Genomic DNA, 14,641 nt, shown 5'->3' with positions numbered 1-14,641 from the left:
GTGGGCGACACCAAGCCAAGGGTTGCGATCCCCTTACCGGTCACAAAAAGACAAAAAAAAAAAAAAAAAAAAGAAGTACAAATTCTGACAGCATCAGTATCACCTAGGAACTTCTTAGAAATGCAAATTCCTGGGCTCCTCCTGAGAACTATTGAATTAAAAACTCCAAGTTATTCTGATGCATGCTAAAATTTGAGAACCACTGCTCTAGATCCTTGCATGTTCCAAGGGCCTGTTGTCTGTTCATGAAATACCAACTTAAACCTGGTAACTGACCCAGGATGGGGACACAAGGCACAATGCCTGGGTAAATTTGTTTTTGTTTTGTTTTTTTCTTTTGCATCATGCCTTATATCTTCATCCTAGGTCAGTTTAAACTTCACTTCCAGCTGATAATGCTGCCTGACCCATCAAAAACAGCATGCAAAAGGAAACTGCAATTCAAGTTCTTAGAGATAAAATGACCTGATATCTGAGATTTGCTTTAAAATACTACTCTGGCACCAAAAAAAAAAAAGAAAGAAAAGAAAAGAAAAGCAAAGAAAAGAAAAAAGGGGAAAAAAAGAGATGAAATAAATATGGCAAAATGTTGAGTGATGTGTACATGAGGGTTTCTTGTACTTGTTATTTTGCATATAGTTGGAAAATTTCAAAATAAAGTTAAAAAAAAAATCAGAGGCCACTCTTATAGGGGCTGTCCCTGGAAAGTCACCTCTAGATGCTAACTGGAAGATTACCCAAGACTCCATAACTGACTCCTTGTTGTTCTTCAATCTCAAGCATATTCCCAACATAGAGCCTTTGTCCCTGCTGTTCCCCCTTCTTGGAATGCTTTTGACTCAGATATCCACATGACTTGTTCCTTAACTCTTTCAAATTTCTGCTCAAAGGTCACTTTTGTTCTACATAGATAAAACAGCAACAATTCAACACACACATACTAGCACTCTCAATCCCCCTTTCTCGCTTAATTTTTTTCCCACAGCACTTACCATGCACTTACTCTAACATACGAAATGTCTATCTCCCATCAGAATGTAAACTCTGCGGTGGCAGAGACTTTGACTGTTTTCACTGTCTATATTCTCAGTCCCTTATACATTTATTGAATGAGCAAATGAATGAATGAACCCTCTGCTGGACACCTAAGCCAAATGGCAGATACATTCAAGAACCCAAGTGCTTCTGCACATGGACAAAATCATACAAAAATTATTTTCAAAAGCAAAACTTCATTCACCTTCAAGAGCAGCTGAGAACCAGAATATGAAGATTTGGGGGCTGGGTTTGTGAGATTTGAAAATAAACAGTCAAGTCCTGATCTGGATGATCACAAAGGAGTAAAGAGGGAGGCACTAACGTCCAGCCTGGGTTGTCTTCGGGTCAGTGGCAGGACGATGGCAGCAAAGGCCAGAAGTATCGACTTTTTCAAGGTCCTTGTCACTGTAGAAGTCAAGAAAAACTCAGCCTCTCTCCAAGGGCTGCTGCTGCTTGGTTTCTGCTGCTATCACAAGGAGGAAAAGGTAGTTCAGAGGAAGTTTTTCTTGTCCAGAGAAGAAATAGTTCAGAGCTTACTTACTAGCTTTTTCAAATCATGCTGCTTTAGTGAAAAGGACTTGCTCTCTCTACTCTCAGTGCCCATTCCTTTGGAGAGATGGAGAGTGGGTTTAAAAGGTGAAAAGTGGGAAAAGGTAAGTGGTGGGTCATGGAATTCACAGAATCACAGACGTTTTAAAGAATAAGCCTGAAAAATAGCCTACTTCGAAGCTTTCATGTCATACATAGGATACTCAGACCTGGGGAGGTCAAGCAACTTGCTTAAGGTTAGGAGGATAGTGGAACTGGTACTTAAGGACATTTGACAGGTCGTAATTAGATTCAATGGCAGTTAACACAGAAGGCTTTGTGAATTTCCACGAGAATATGCCAAATATAAATATGTCTCAAGTCTGGATCACAAAGGTCTTTCCCTAGATCCATGTCTCAGTATGACAGCTTTATTATCTAGTCAAAGAAGCCTCAGATCTCAACGTCTAAACTCCGGGTGTGACTCCCAGCTTTGTGGTCCTGGGAAGATAAGTTACTCTGTTCATACCGAGAGCTCCCCTCTCAGAACTAGGCCACTGAACAACGAGTGTAGGGGAGAACCGCGGAAGGGCGATTCCCGCAGGCCAGAGCTATCTCAGGCACCCCGTGAAGGGAGAGAACAGGGCTGGTCCCAAAAACACTCTCTGCCATCCGCGCTTCCAGGACAGGCCCTGAGGCCTCCCTTGGGAGAACAGTTACACCTCTTCTCTGGGTTTCTTCCGGAGACCCCAAAGATACCCAACACCTGCCTCCCGAGGAAGAAGCTCTCTGCTCGATCTGCGCCGCCAGCGCCGGCCTTAACTAAGCCTGTCAAGGCTAGGAAAGCCCCTCAGAGCCACCCGGTCCCATTCCCTCACTTCATCCACCCGGGCCAAAGCCGAAGGCAGGGAGGGCCCCACACCCTTCCCGGGGCCCGGCCGTTCCACCCAGTCCCCATGGTGGCCACTCCACAGGCCAGCCTCACGAGTACTTACGGCGACCCCGGGCCGCGCGCGGCCGCCGCTGAGGGGACAAGCGGCCCGGGACGCCCCGCGGGGGCGGAGCGGCAAGCCAAGGGGCGGGGGCCGGACCAGCGGGCCACGTTGCACACCCCACGCTTCGTCGTTGCGTCACGGGCGCTCTGAGCCACTCTGCGCACGCTCGCGAGGCGACGCCACGGTCACGTGGCCAGCTCCCGACCAACTGCCGCACGGTCTGCGCCGGGGCGTGCCTCCCCTTCTGACGCCTGCTGTAGGGCGCCTGCGCAGTGGCCGCCAGTTGGGAGGTGGTGCAGAGCTGGAAGTGGCGCCTGCGCCATGGGCCGCGGATGGTGACTGGAGGAAAAAGAGGGGCTCTGCGGCGCTGGAAGGCCCTCCAAAGGAGAATGTTTGTATTTGGCGCCCCGTGTGGTTGGGAGGAATGAGCAGGGAGGACAATCCAGATTGTCTGTAGATTGGGAGTCCCCTCGCTGGAGGCTGGGGTCGGCAGATAAGCGATTGAGAGGGGCCTCCTGAGGCCCTGCTGACTCCAGGAATCTCTGGTTCGGAAGTGGGCGTCAAACACTTCAGGGTCTTTTAATTCTTACGTTTAGTTCATTTGCTCCTCAGGTAGCTGCAGTGTGCTGGAAAGCCAGCACCGTGGCCTGCTAATCAATCAGGATTCAAAGGTTGGTTTCAGCACTTCCTGACTGTGCAGCCTTAAACTTTCACTTTCTTAGTTTTCTCATCTTTGAAGTGGAGACAATAATACTATTTGATGGGGCTGAAGTGTTGAGATGAAATGAGATAGTATTAGGTTGAACAGTATGAAATTGCAATTTTTTTAGGATATAAACAAATACCTGCAATTTCGTGCGATTCAACCTAATACATGTAGACAGCAGACTACCTAGTACCAGGGAGTACTCCATAAATGGGAGCTGTAATTGTGGTTATTATGGTTATTGACCCCAGAAATGGCCAGACTTCCATTTATTCTTAGCCTTGATTCTCCCATGTGCCCCTCTTTTCCATTAACAGTAATGGGAACAGGCTTATCTCACACCTGAACACAGCACATAAGGAAGGCTTTGTCCCTGGGTGATATAAACACATGTCATGTCTATCCCTCCGGAGCCAGCCTCAGAATTTTCCCAATGGAGTTTTTTTTTTCACATTTGCACATCCTCAGCCTCTCCTCCCTGACTCCTTTCTCTTTTGATGCCCCTTTGCTCACCTTGCCACTTGGCCTGGGCCACAACATTGTCTCAGTATTAGTCTGTTACACCCATCGCTTATAATAACAGAAAAAAGTGATGGATATAGCCTCAGTTTAAGAGTGCAGAAGTTCAGAGAAGTTGGGGAAGGAGTTGGTCCTGCTCCCTTAAACATCTCACCATGTAGCACCCCATAACAGCTTTTGAGATCATGCTGTGTGGGACTGTGTTTGAATATAAGCACTTTTTTTTTTTTTCTTAAAAAAGATGACCGGTAAGGGGATCTTAACCCTTGACTTGGTATTGTCAGCACCACGCTCAGCCAGTGAGCGAACCGGCCATCCGTATATGGGATCCAAACCCGTGGCCTTGGTGTTATCAGCACCGCACTCTCCCGAGTGAGCCACGGGCCGGCCCTGAATATAAGCACTTTGAGCAAGCACAGGGGGTCAGTTCCCATGAACAAAATGTCCACCTCCAGTATTCAATAACTTTCAGGATTCTCTCTCCCCAATTTCTCCCATCTCACACCACCAGCTCTTCTACTTATCATGAATCTCAACTGCCTCATAGTTTATCAGTATCTTGCTGACCTCACTTCTTTTTCTATCCAGTCCAGATCCTTAGGTCAATCACTTTAATCACATTTTTGTTAATAAGCTTGCCCTTATTCTTTAAAAAGCATACTCTTGGATCATTCCAGCTGTCTACATTCTCTGCTCTCCCATCCTAAATCAGGATATAAGAAATCACCCAGTCCTGCAGACTTGAGCTTGTGGGTGGACACTGGTTTTAGGTTAGTTCATCCATTGAGCCCTGTTCTTTGGGAATTATATTTTCCACACCCACACTCCATCCAGATCCACAGGCCCCAGGGACTTGTTTGTCTTGTGTGAACCTTTGTGCCTTGGCTGCAGTTTATTGAACTGTGAGTGTATTTTTGATCCAAACTGTGTTAAACAGATGTTGTCTCCTGGGAATCTGGGATTATGGCTGAGAGATTATGATTCTAACTGGACTGGTTTCTTAAGCAGAAAAGACATAAACTCAGGAGCTATGGTGCCTCATTCACCTTCCACTTACTATGAGGAATGAGAAATGGAGAAAGACCGTCTGCAGACAGAGAATGAAGCATGGAAAGGCAAAGACCAGAATGGTGAAACTACTCCCTGGATCCTGGCAATTTCCCAGGCCCTTTCTGAGGCCCTCTGATGTTGGGAGTCTGAGAGTTACCTTGTATCTAGAATAAATTGCTTAAGCTAATTTAACTTGTACCCAATACAGAGCTACTGTACTATAAATTCAGTCTCCTCAGCTGGGCCCTCACTGTACCTAGCATTCCTTCCACTTGTCAGCTTCTCCCACCATCCACCATTCTACTTCACAGATAAAATAAAGGCCATGGGAGAACTTCTTCAATCATCTGCCTCCTCCAAACATTCGAATCTTTCCCATCCTTTCTGTTTCAGAATTGGAGAGGTCTCTCTTCAAATCCAAGGTTAATCCTTTCACTGCGATCTGTATTTCATTCCCTTTTGCCTCTTCAGGAAATTTGCTTCTTCACTTACCCCTCTCTTTCATGTATATTCATTCAACTTTTTCCTCTCCCCTACTCTTTGATCGCAGCATATAAACTTGATCAACTCGCCTAACCTTTTAAAAAATCCAATTTTAATCCCACATGCTACTGATTTTTCTTGCCTTCAGGCTTCTAGGAGTGACCCACACTTTCTATCTCTACTTCCTCACCTTCTATTTATTCCTTAAATCTGGTCCCATCTGACCTCTCCCCAAAATTTCTACTGCAAATACTTTCACCAAAGTTACAAACGACTTCCAAACTGCCAAATCCATTGGAAATTTTCAGGCTTAACTTATCTGACTACTTGCTGTCATTTGGCATTGTGCTGAACATCCTGTATCTGCAACCCTTTCCTACATTGGCTCTTATGGGCTATGCTCTTCCAGTTTCTTCCTACACTGCATACAGCTTCTTCACAGCATCTTTAATAGATTCCTTTTCCTTCATTCACTACTTAAATATAAAAGTGTTTCAGTCCACACCCATTTCTCCTCATCACTCTTCCCAGTGGCCTCAACAGCACCCACCTGAAGCAAACCTTGGTGATTTTGGGTTGCCCAGAATCTGAATCCCCTTTCTATGTTATAAGTCCTGGAGATGACCAGACCCCACCTTCATGATAGACACTGAGAAGGTTAGATCTTTGCTCTCCCAGCTCTCCAGCAGCTAAGAGAGAGGTATGTGACCTAGGCCTGTCCAAGCAGCCCCCAGAAATGATTCAGAGAAATAGAACCGTGGAGAATTCATTCTAGTGACAGTAGCCACAATATGTTAGGGTTAGCTATATTCCATGCCCAGGAGCTATATTTGGCATGGGTACTGATGGTGGTAACATGCTGTGTCCAATGATGACAAAGCAGCAGTGTTCTTGCTGGGCTGGTTCTGATATCTGATTTTGGCCCCTGCTCTGATGGGTTGGCGTCCCATTGCTCCTGCCTATTTACCAAGCTTAGGTCTCTTGTCTGGTAATCCTGTGACTCACCTAGTGTCCTTTTAACAAATGGTTTCTGTTTAAATCAGCATGAGTGACACAGAGTTGTGAACTGGGATCCCAAAATCTCTATCTCCATTCTTCGTGAGTTTCAAGTTGCCTTTTGGACAAGTCCACTCAGATGTCTCACAGGCAAATTCACCTTCTCACTCAGCATTTCTTTCATGTTCCTAGCTTAGTAAATATCACCTATGACTTCTTCACCCTGAGAAGGAAGCATCTTAGACTTCTCCCATCCTCATTTAAACTGAACTAATTTTACTTCATAAACACCTGAAATTTTACCTCTTAATACATCTTGAATTAATCTCCGCTTTATATTCCTACTACTCCTCACCAGAACTATTGCACTAGCCTCCTAAACAGACTCCTTATCCCAGTATCTACTCCTCCAATCTATTCTCCACACGGAGATCTTTCTAAAACCCGAATCTGATCATATCACTTCTCTAATAAAACCTTTCAAAGGCTCCCTTCGGCCCCCAGGATAAAACTTATACCCTTTCTATGGACCTAGACCCTACTTGACTCACCACCCCCTCATATACATCCTACACTGCAGCCAGACTTAATTACAACCATACAGGACATGTTTTTACACTTCAGGGGGCTGACAGTCACAATGCCACCTTTGGCTTTTGCCCCCTTCTGTCCACATGATGGGTACATGACCCATCAGCCCAGGTAGAGGACTTTATCACCCTGACAAAAGGGATTAGTTCACGTATAGGTTTGTGATCTAAGTAGAGCCAATCGTAACCTTCCCGTCAAAGCTGTCTTGCTTTCTTGGCCATGGTGCTCAAAGAATATAAGAGTGACGCTTCTGGCACTTGGCTCTGCCTGCCACATGGAGAAAGTATGTCTATGGCAGGGCAGAGAACAACAGGGCCAAGGCATAAACAGAAGCAGAGCCCTGAGAAATGGAGTGAGAGAGACCTGATGACATTTGTTTGAGCCCCTTAATTCAGCCCTGCCTGAGGTCAGCAACACCACTACACTTCTCAGTTCCCTTCTTGCTTAAGCTGATTTGTGTTGGTTCCTATCACTTGCAGTTCAGTCCTAATACAGATATGGAATGGAGTGTGCAAACAACAGACCAAGAATGTGGGATTGGTGGAACTGAAGTGAAATGGAGGCAGTGGGGATCTGATCATCCTTGGCTGGAAAATTGGAAATCTCTGTTATTTGTATCAAATCAGATGGTTAAATGATCATCTTTTTTATCTTGAGATTCAAGTCTGGCATCCTTCAAAGATGGAGATTTCAGGGGTGCACTGGAAAAAATGCCTGGATGTTGGAGTACATTGGCCTCTTTTTGAGATTTTTGGTAAGGTCCTGCAGTTCAGCTCTTCTCCCTGCTGGCAGAATCAGAACTGTACAGAGCTTTTTTTAGTGTTGCATTTTCTGCCTTTGGCCAACAATCCAAATTGCCAGGGGTCAGATATTCATGCATGTCATAAATTATAAAGACCAAATCTTGTTCCCCAAGCTAAACTGAGTGAGAATAAAAGCATAGAGGTGAGAAATCCAGCAGGAGATAACTAGAGCTTGGACCTAGGAACTTTTACAAAAAAGATGGAATCCTGATCCTCCAAGACACACTTGAATGGTTCCTTTTTCCCCCAAATCAAGATTTATTTGGCTTGGAATTCTGACAGTGCTGGGGGTTCTGGTGCCTGGGGACTTTGGCTGTGAGTCCTGTGGGAGAGAATGGAATGTATTGGGGACAAACCTCATGCGCCTTCTTGGGTTCCCTAGGCCATCTCCTCCTCTCTTGATGGCACCCGGCCTATGCCAAATAGCCCCTCCACTTCCATGTCTATGGTAGAAACGCCAGGCAGCAGGCCATGGGAGCTGACTTCCTCAACAGCCACCCAGGGGGCAAATGAGATACATGATACAGCTGAGAAGTGCAGGGGGAGTTAGCTTTCTGGGGAGTATACCTTGGCCAATGGACCACAGGAGGTGAGAGGGGAACAGATGTACAAATTCCCTCACATATCTTCCCTTGGTGAACTGTTCCAAGGTGCAGCTTCTCCTTGCAAACACCATGTGCTTAGGGAACAAGTTTGTCAAGTGACCTGTGCTCTCCTCACGGCTCTTGTGAAGCAGTGGCCAGCTCAGTAATGCATTGTCTTGTAACTGCCTCATCTCTTCTCCCCCTCCACCATCCTGAGCTTCCACTTCCCAAAAAAGTGTCAGCACTTTAATCCTTGCTTCAGAGTCTGCTTTCTTGAGTACTTGGGTTAAGACGTGGAGACACAATCAAAGCCCCCATCCCAACACTGACTCCCAACAGTGGGGTAGCAAAGAGGTCCTGAGGACACAGCTGGTTTTTCCTACCCAAACGCAGGGAATCTAGCCCAGACCGTTGGCTTCCTCTCAGGGGCACAGTGCCAGGTCACTAATTCAGGCCATTTCTGGACTGCTCTCCAGGAAGCTGAGGTTCATTTCATGGACTCTCTTTGTGGTCCGTGCATCTTCTTCTGAGCACCTAAGACATCCCTTGGGAAAAGCCAGACCCAGGCTTGAAGCCCATTCTACCTTCTGGTTCTCTTTGTTCTCAGACAGCTAGACAGCAGGAGGCCAGAGCCTGCAAGTTCAAAGCCCCCTCTACAGATGGCCAAAGGCTTTGGTCGGCCCAGGCTGCTAGGGGGAAGAGTACCTTGTAATAGCTGCATCTGTAACCGGGGTTAGGGTGAAAAAGAGTGACTCTCTGCCCCTTCTTAGTGTGTGCTTGGGCAGCTGTATGGCCTGCATTGGCTCTGAGCCCCCTGCGCCCATGAGGTTTCTTCCTTCTTGGTTCTCTCAAAGAACACAAGGTTTTGTAAAATAATTGTGCAAATATACTGGCTGTGGGGGGAATCCCAGAGGCCACAAACAGCCTCTGAGTTCCTGCTGGGTTTGGTCATGTCACAGTGGAGACAAGTGTAGTCAGGAGAGTGGATGCCCAAGGATTACAACTGAAGCTGGAAAGTATTCAGCAAGGTTCTGTGATCTCCTCGTCCATAGTGCCCTCTTTTGGAGGGTATTACATGCATGTTCTATTCCACTGAGGCAGAAGTGAGCCTCCACGCCTGATCAGAGCACACAGCAGAACCAGAGTTGCTTCAAGGTCAAGGGTCACCAGTCCTATATCAGACCAAAGGTGTTTTCTCTCTACATCCAGGACATTCAGGTTGCATCTAGGGAAATTCATTCCAGGAGCCCTGCTGAAGGCTGAAGAATCTGCTCACAGTCCCTAAGTTCTAGAGGTTCTTAGAGGGCCCCCTGACAGTGCCAACTGACAGACTCCCCTCAGGAGTCCTTTGGTGATGTGGCCTCAGCATAATAACGGGACTTGGAGGAGAGGTAGGAGCAGAGCAAGCTACAGGTGGCTGGCCAGAATAAGATCTTGCATGGTGGCCTGGGTCCTGTCCTAAGCATCTCCTGAGGCCTGAGGCATAGAAGCCAGTACCACTCAGGGATTTTGACTATCTGGTCAGGGCCAAAGTCACCGGTGCATGAGCCAGCCAAGTGTCAAATAGGTAATCTTTCTTTGGGGGTTCTGAGCAAATTAAAGTTGACTCACTACCCAAAACAGGCCATTATGGAAGCCATGAAGCTGAGGGGCAGGGGAATGGTCAAAGTGTGACCTGTTGCTAAGAGACAGAAACCACAAGAACTACATTGAGGTTCAAGGACCAGGACTCAGTAAGATTCTTGATGATAGTCACTAGCTCACAGAGAGGCCAGGAATCAGAGAATCATTACACCTGGCAAGTGGGAATCTGGGAATGCTTAATCTCTAAGGCAATCTTTGGGCCCAAAACCATTTCAGAAGGGAGGTAGGATGCTTCAGTTCCAGAAGGGCCATCTTCTCAGGATGTCCATAAAGGACAATGGATAAAGGAGATATTTCCCACTGGAAAGGACCAAGAGCAATCAGTTTTGTTGACTAAGAAACTCACTCCACTGTCCAGAAGGATGTATTATATACTGTGGATTAGTGACAATTCTTTTCTCTTCTCCCCTATTCCAAATGGAAAATATATTTCAAAAATTGTTATCCTATTTCACATTGGTTATGAAGGGGTAGCTAACTTTATCTTTTAGTCATAGATTGCAAAATCATAAGAAGTCATATCCAGACCCAATTGAGAATTGCACATCAACAAGGAATCCTGGACTGAGGGCTCAATAAAGCAACTGGATATGATTCCGTTTTTCCACCCATTGGGAAGTGGCTGAATGTGTTTTTGGTTAGGTCTAGGAACTATTGCATTGTTAGGCAGATACATTTTTGAAATTGCATATTTGTCAAGAAAAGTGTAGGTGGATGCAATAAAGGGTGGAATATAGCAGATGCATATTCCTTATCTGCTCACCATCCCTTTCTTTCGGGACCCATTTCTCCCTGTCTACTCAGTCCTGGTGAGGTTGTCAGTTATGGTGGCCTATTCTTCCACCCTAGAGATAAGCACATGTCCAATGCTGGCCAAAGTCTTCCCTAGGATTTTCAAGCTAGAACTAGTGAGGCCAACATATAGAAGGAAGCAGAGCCAAGAGATGCAGACATCATTATTTGAACCCCTAGATCCAGCCATGCCTGAAGGCAGATACATCCTTTGATTTATCAGTTATATAAGGCAATTGATTTCCTATTAGCTTAAACATGTTCGAGTTGGATTTTTGACACTTGCAACTGAAAAGTTCCAGTCTAATACATGCACACACAAACAGTGACACAAACACCATGTTGTTCAAACTCATCAGACATTATACAAGTCTTCTATGATCTGACCAGGAGTCAGCAAACTTTTCATCTAAAGGACAAGATAAATATTTTAGGCTTTGTGGGACACATATGGTCTCTGTCTCATTTTCTTTTTTGATTTGTTTTGTTTTTACAACCCTTTAAAAATGTAAAAACCATTTTTAGTTTGTAAGCCATACAAAAATAGGTCACAGGCCAGATTTGGCCCATAGACCATAGTTTGCCAAGCCCTGATCTAGACCATGCCAACCCATGAAGCTTTGGAGTCACATGGTCTGCAAGTCCCTAGCCCACACCCTAAAGTATGAAACAGAATACTTTGCCATTGTGTTTAAAGTGTCTTGACATGACTTGGTAATGAGTTAAAGTTCAGGGTAGAGTTAGGAATGGGGAAAGGGTCTTGTCTTGTACCCATTGCCTGCCACATAATAGGCACAGAGTAAATGGTAGTCATTATTATTTCTTGGTAAAAAGGGTAATTTTTCAAAATGATGCAGCTGTCCAAATGGCTTTGTCCAAATGTCCCAGTTCATCCTCAAAGACCCTTTCCCTCCTTAATCTCCTTCAGAAAGCCTTTCTTAGACCTCCTCCACCAATAAAATCTGAATTAGGTACTCTTCTTGCTAGCACAGACCCGTGCGGCCCTCTATTAAAACTGCATTATTGGTCTGTCTTTCTTCTTAATTCTGAGTACTTGGAATATGCCCAAGCCCTAGCGCCTAGAACAGTACTTAGTATGTAGCACTGAGGGTACTCTGTGCCTCCACATGAATATCTGTTTGAATGTGCAGGTGCTATGCGTCTCTGTGTCTAGGGTGGTCAGTCTCTGTGTCCACATTATGCAGGTTCTTCTCTCAGCTGGAAATTATTTGTAGATGTACACCACACCTTACCTGGTAATGTTACTGACATTTCTATTTTTCATTCCCATTCCCTCCAAAAATGAGTCAAAGACAGAGGAACAGGTGGGAACAAGTTTTCTTAGAAGCTGTTATGAAGGAGGAACCCTCCAACCCCACCCCCACATCCTTTACTGTCTGACATGATATCGGATCAGAGGCTTCCTGCCTCAGAAACATTTGGGGATCAGAAAGACCCCCATGCAGCTGGGGCCTCAGACTAGGTGCATCCATGTCTGTGGGATGGAGGGGAAATTAACCTCCTGGGAAAAATATGTGCAAGGCCCTGCAGGCCCAGGAAAGACTGACCAAGGCAAGGTGAATCATGGTGTTCTAAGCAGAATCTTTTGCCCATCTCACAGAAGCAGACAGGAAGCACCACCATTGATCAGCTTTATATGGCACCCACTGTATACAACAGACAGACAAAGACAGACAGACAGAGCACACACCACTTCTAAGCTGAACACTGCTCACCATCTAGAAGCACCTTGGATAAGCACATGTGAGACACTCTTGCATAGGAAAGATGTACTTTTTAAAGGAATGAAGAAGTATTTTGGCAAAACATCTACTTCCCTCCCAGGTCCTGGGTAAAGAGGGACCTCTAATTCTGAAGCTTCTACATATTAAAAATTATCCCCTTCTCAATGGCAGTATATACAGTAGCAAACCTTCCAAGTCTGTTGTCACAGCCATCTACACATATCCTGAATCTACTTTACAGGTGGGCAAACTTAGACTAAGAGACAGAAGGTGGCCTGGAGCAAGGGGACACTGGGGCTGGCTCAAGGGGAGAGGAAACAGGAAGGTGTCTCGGCTCAGCCGAAGTCAGGGCCTCTGTCTATCTGGACTGGGAAGTGAAGGCTCAGGTAGCCATACCTCCCTTTTTGTTCTTGTCTGGGGAAGCTGTCTTTCCACAGGAAAGGCTCCTCCTGCTGGCTAGGGGGCCTCACAGGATGGCAAAGGCCAGAGCAGGCACGAGCTCCTCCTGGGGACTCTTCAGGGATGTTCTCTCTACGTTTAGGGGTTGTGGATTGTGGGTTCACGGCTCCCACAACTCTCTCGTTACCTGCATATGAGCCTAGACCTCAAGTCCTTAATTATTTTTAAAGGGGCAGGGTGGGGAGTGGTTTAAGAGGGAATGAGACACTGAACAATCTTTCCACAGCCTCCCTCTACCTAGGCTGGGGATATCGAGGGTCTCCTTCACCCTGTCTCCTAGGGATATTTAAAGGCAGCTTTATGAGACTCTATATTGTCTTTTTTGTTTCTCTTGTGTTTTTTGTTTTTTTGTTTGTTTCTTTGTTTTAATTTATATAGATATATATATATTCTTAAAAAAGCAATAGTCCTTTGGTCCCTAAACTCTAAGGAATGATATGGTTTTGAAAGAAGTAAATCTGGGCTTCCCTTGCGAGAAGCCCTTGGCACCCCCAGGGCCCTCTGCTGCTTCCCCTAGATAGTCAATCTTCAGCCAGTCCTAGTTGCCCTGCTAGCCTGAGCTCTAATGCTGCAGGCACAGAACAACCCGCTTGATTAAAACAATCCTCAGAGTGGCCTGAGCCCCAGGCACCAGCCTTGGGTCCGATCCACTTCCGTCTGCAGCTGCTCCTTCCGGAAGGGCTGCTCAAGCCTTTCTGTGCTTTTCCTTTCCTTTCTTCTCACTCTTCAGTTTCTGTTGTTGGGTATTAATTGATAAGGAGAAAAGGGGGAAAAAAGGCAAAAATCACCCTGGAGGGCAAGAACAGAAGAGCAGCTTGCCCCATCAGTGACATCTCAGGTGAGTGGCTGGACCTCTCTTCCTGAGGAGTGGTCTAGTTGCAGCAGGGCCAAGGCAGCAGGGCCTTGGTCCACTGAAGCCAGACCATAGATGACCCCAGACCAACACTCCCTCCAGAGAGCTCCTGGGGTAGCTCAAGTGAAGAAGGACCATGCAGACCTTCTAGATAGCAGTTCTCTAAAAGTTGCAGGCAACTTTGTATGGACCATGGGCTCTGCCAGAAACCTAGAAGAAAATTCTACCCATCACCCACTAGGCCCTGCAGATCCTACTTCTCAAGCATGTTTGCTTCTCTCCCCTCATCTCCATATTCACTGCCATCGCCTCAGCCCTTGCATCTTGTCCCTTTGTTTAAACTCCTCAGCAGTTCTCTACCATCTTCAGCATAAAGTCCGAACTCATGGCCTTTAAGGCCCTGCACAAGCTGGCCCTACTTTTCTAGTCTCATTCTCCAACCCCCTGACCCTCCCACATATGGGGGGGTTCTTCTTTTTTTCTTGGTGGCTGGCCTGTGTAGGGATCAAACACTGAACCGTGGTGTTATCAGCACCATGCTCTAACCAACTGAACTGGCTAGCCCTCTGAATTCTCTACTCTTATGGGCCCCTGGGGCTATTTCTGGAATAGAGCTATTTGAATTTTGCTGTAATTGTCTCTCCCAGACCTTGGGGGAAGGAATGTTATCGAAATTATCTAAATCCTTGGATTGAAGGAAAAACACAAAATCTGCATCTGAGGATTCCTTCTAAGCTCCTGGCTCTTCTCTCTATCCTAGACTTTCTTAGAGGTAGGTGCCCTCGATGTCCCAAAAGGAACATCAAAGCTGGGAGGGCCTCATCACTCAGGCCTTATCTGCCTTGGGCCCATCAG

At 46.0% G+C, this 14,641-nt stretch overlaps 1 protein-coding gene and 1 long non-coding RNA gene across 10 annotated transcripts in view; one reads left to right on the top strand and one right to left on the bottom strand.

Moving 5' to 3' along the window:
• The window catches only part of PARP6 (poly(ADP-ribose) polymerase family member 6), a 28,937-nt gene extending 26,287 nt beyond the window's left edge, over nt 1-2,650 (bottom strand). For 5 of the 9 annotated variants that reach the window (XM_063090409.1, XM_063090415.1, XM_063090416.1 and 2 more), the window contains exons 1-2: nt 2,562-2,650; nt 1,241-1,504 (exon numbers count right to left, since the gene is read on the bottom strand). The gene's annotated coding sequence lies outside the window, so the exon portion shown is untranslated. Of the gene's footprint in view, nt 1-1,240; nt 1,505-1,579; nt 1,645-2,561 lie in introns of all 9 variants that reach the window. The other 4 variants (XM_063090410.1, XM_063090413.1, XM_063090411.1 and 1 more) reach the window with 4 other exon arrangements.
• A 204-nt stretch (nt 2,651-2,854) lies between these two features.
• On the top strand, nt 2,855-4,996 carry LOC134371865 (uncharacterized). The gene is made up of 3 exons (XR_010022881.1): nt 2,855-2,952; nt 3,174-3,232; nt 4,795-4,996. It is a non-coding gene; the product is annotated as an uncharacterized LOC134371865 (long non-coding RNA).
• Nucleotides 4,997-14,641: the final 9,645 nt, after the last annotated feature.

The sequence above is a fragment of the Cynocephalus volans genome, chromosome 3 (genome assembly GCF_027409185.1).
Source record: "Cynocephalus volans isolate mCynVol1 chromosome 3, mCynVol1.pri, whole genome shotgun sequence".
In the NCBI taxonomy this organism is placed as follows: domain Eukaryota; kingdom Metazoa; phylum Chordata; class Mammalia; order Dermoptera; family Cynocephalidae; genus Cynocephalus; species Cynocephalus volans.
This window is presented reverse-complemented; position numbering and strand designations above follow the sequence as displayed.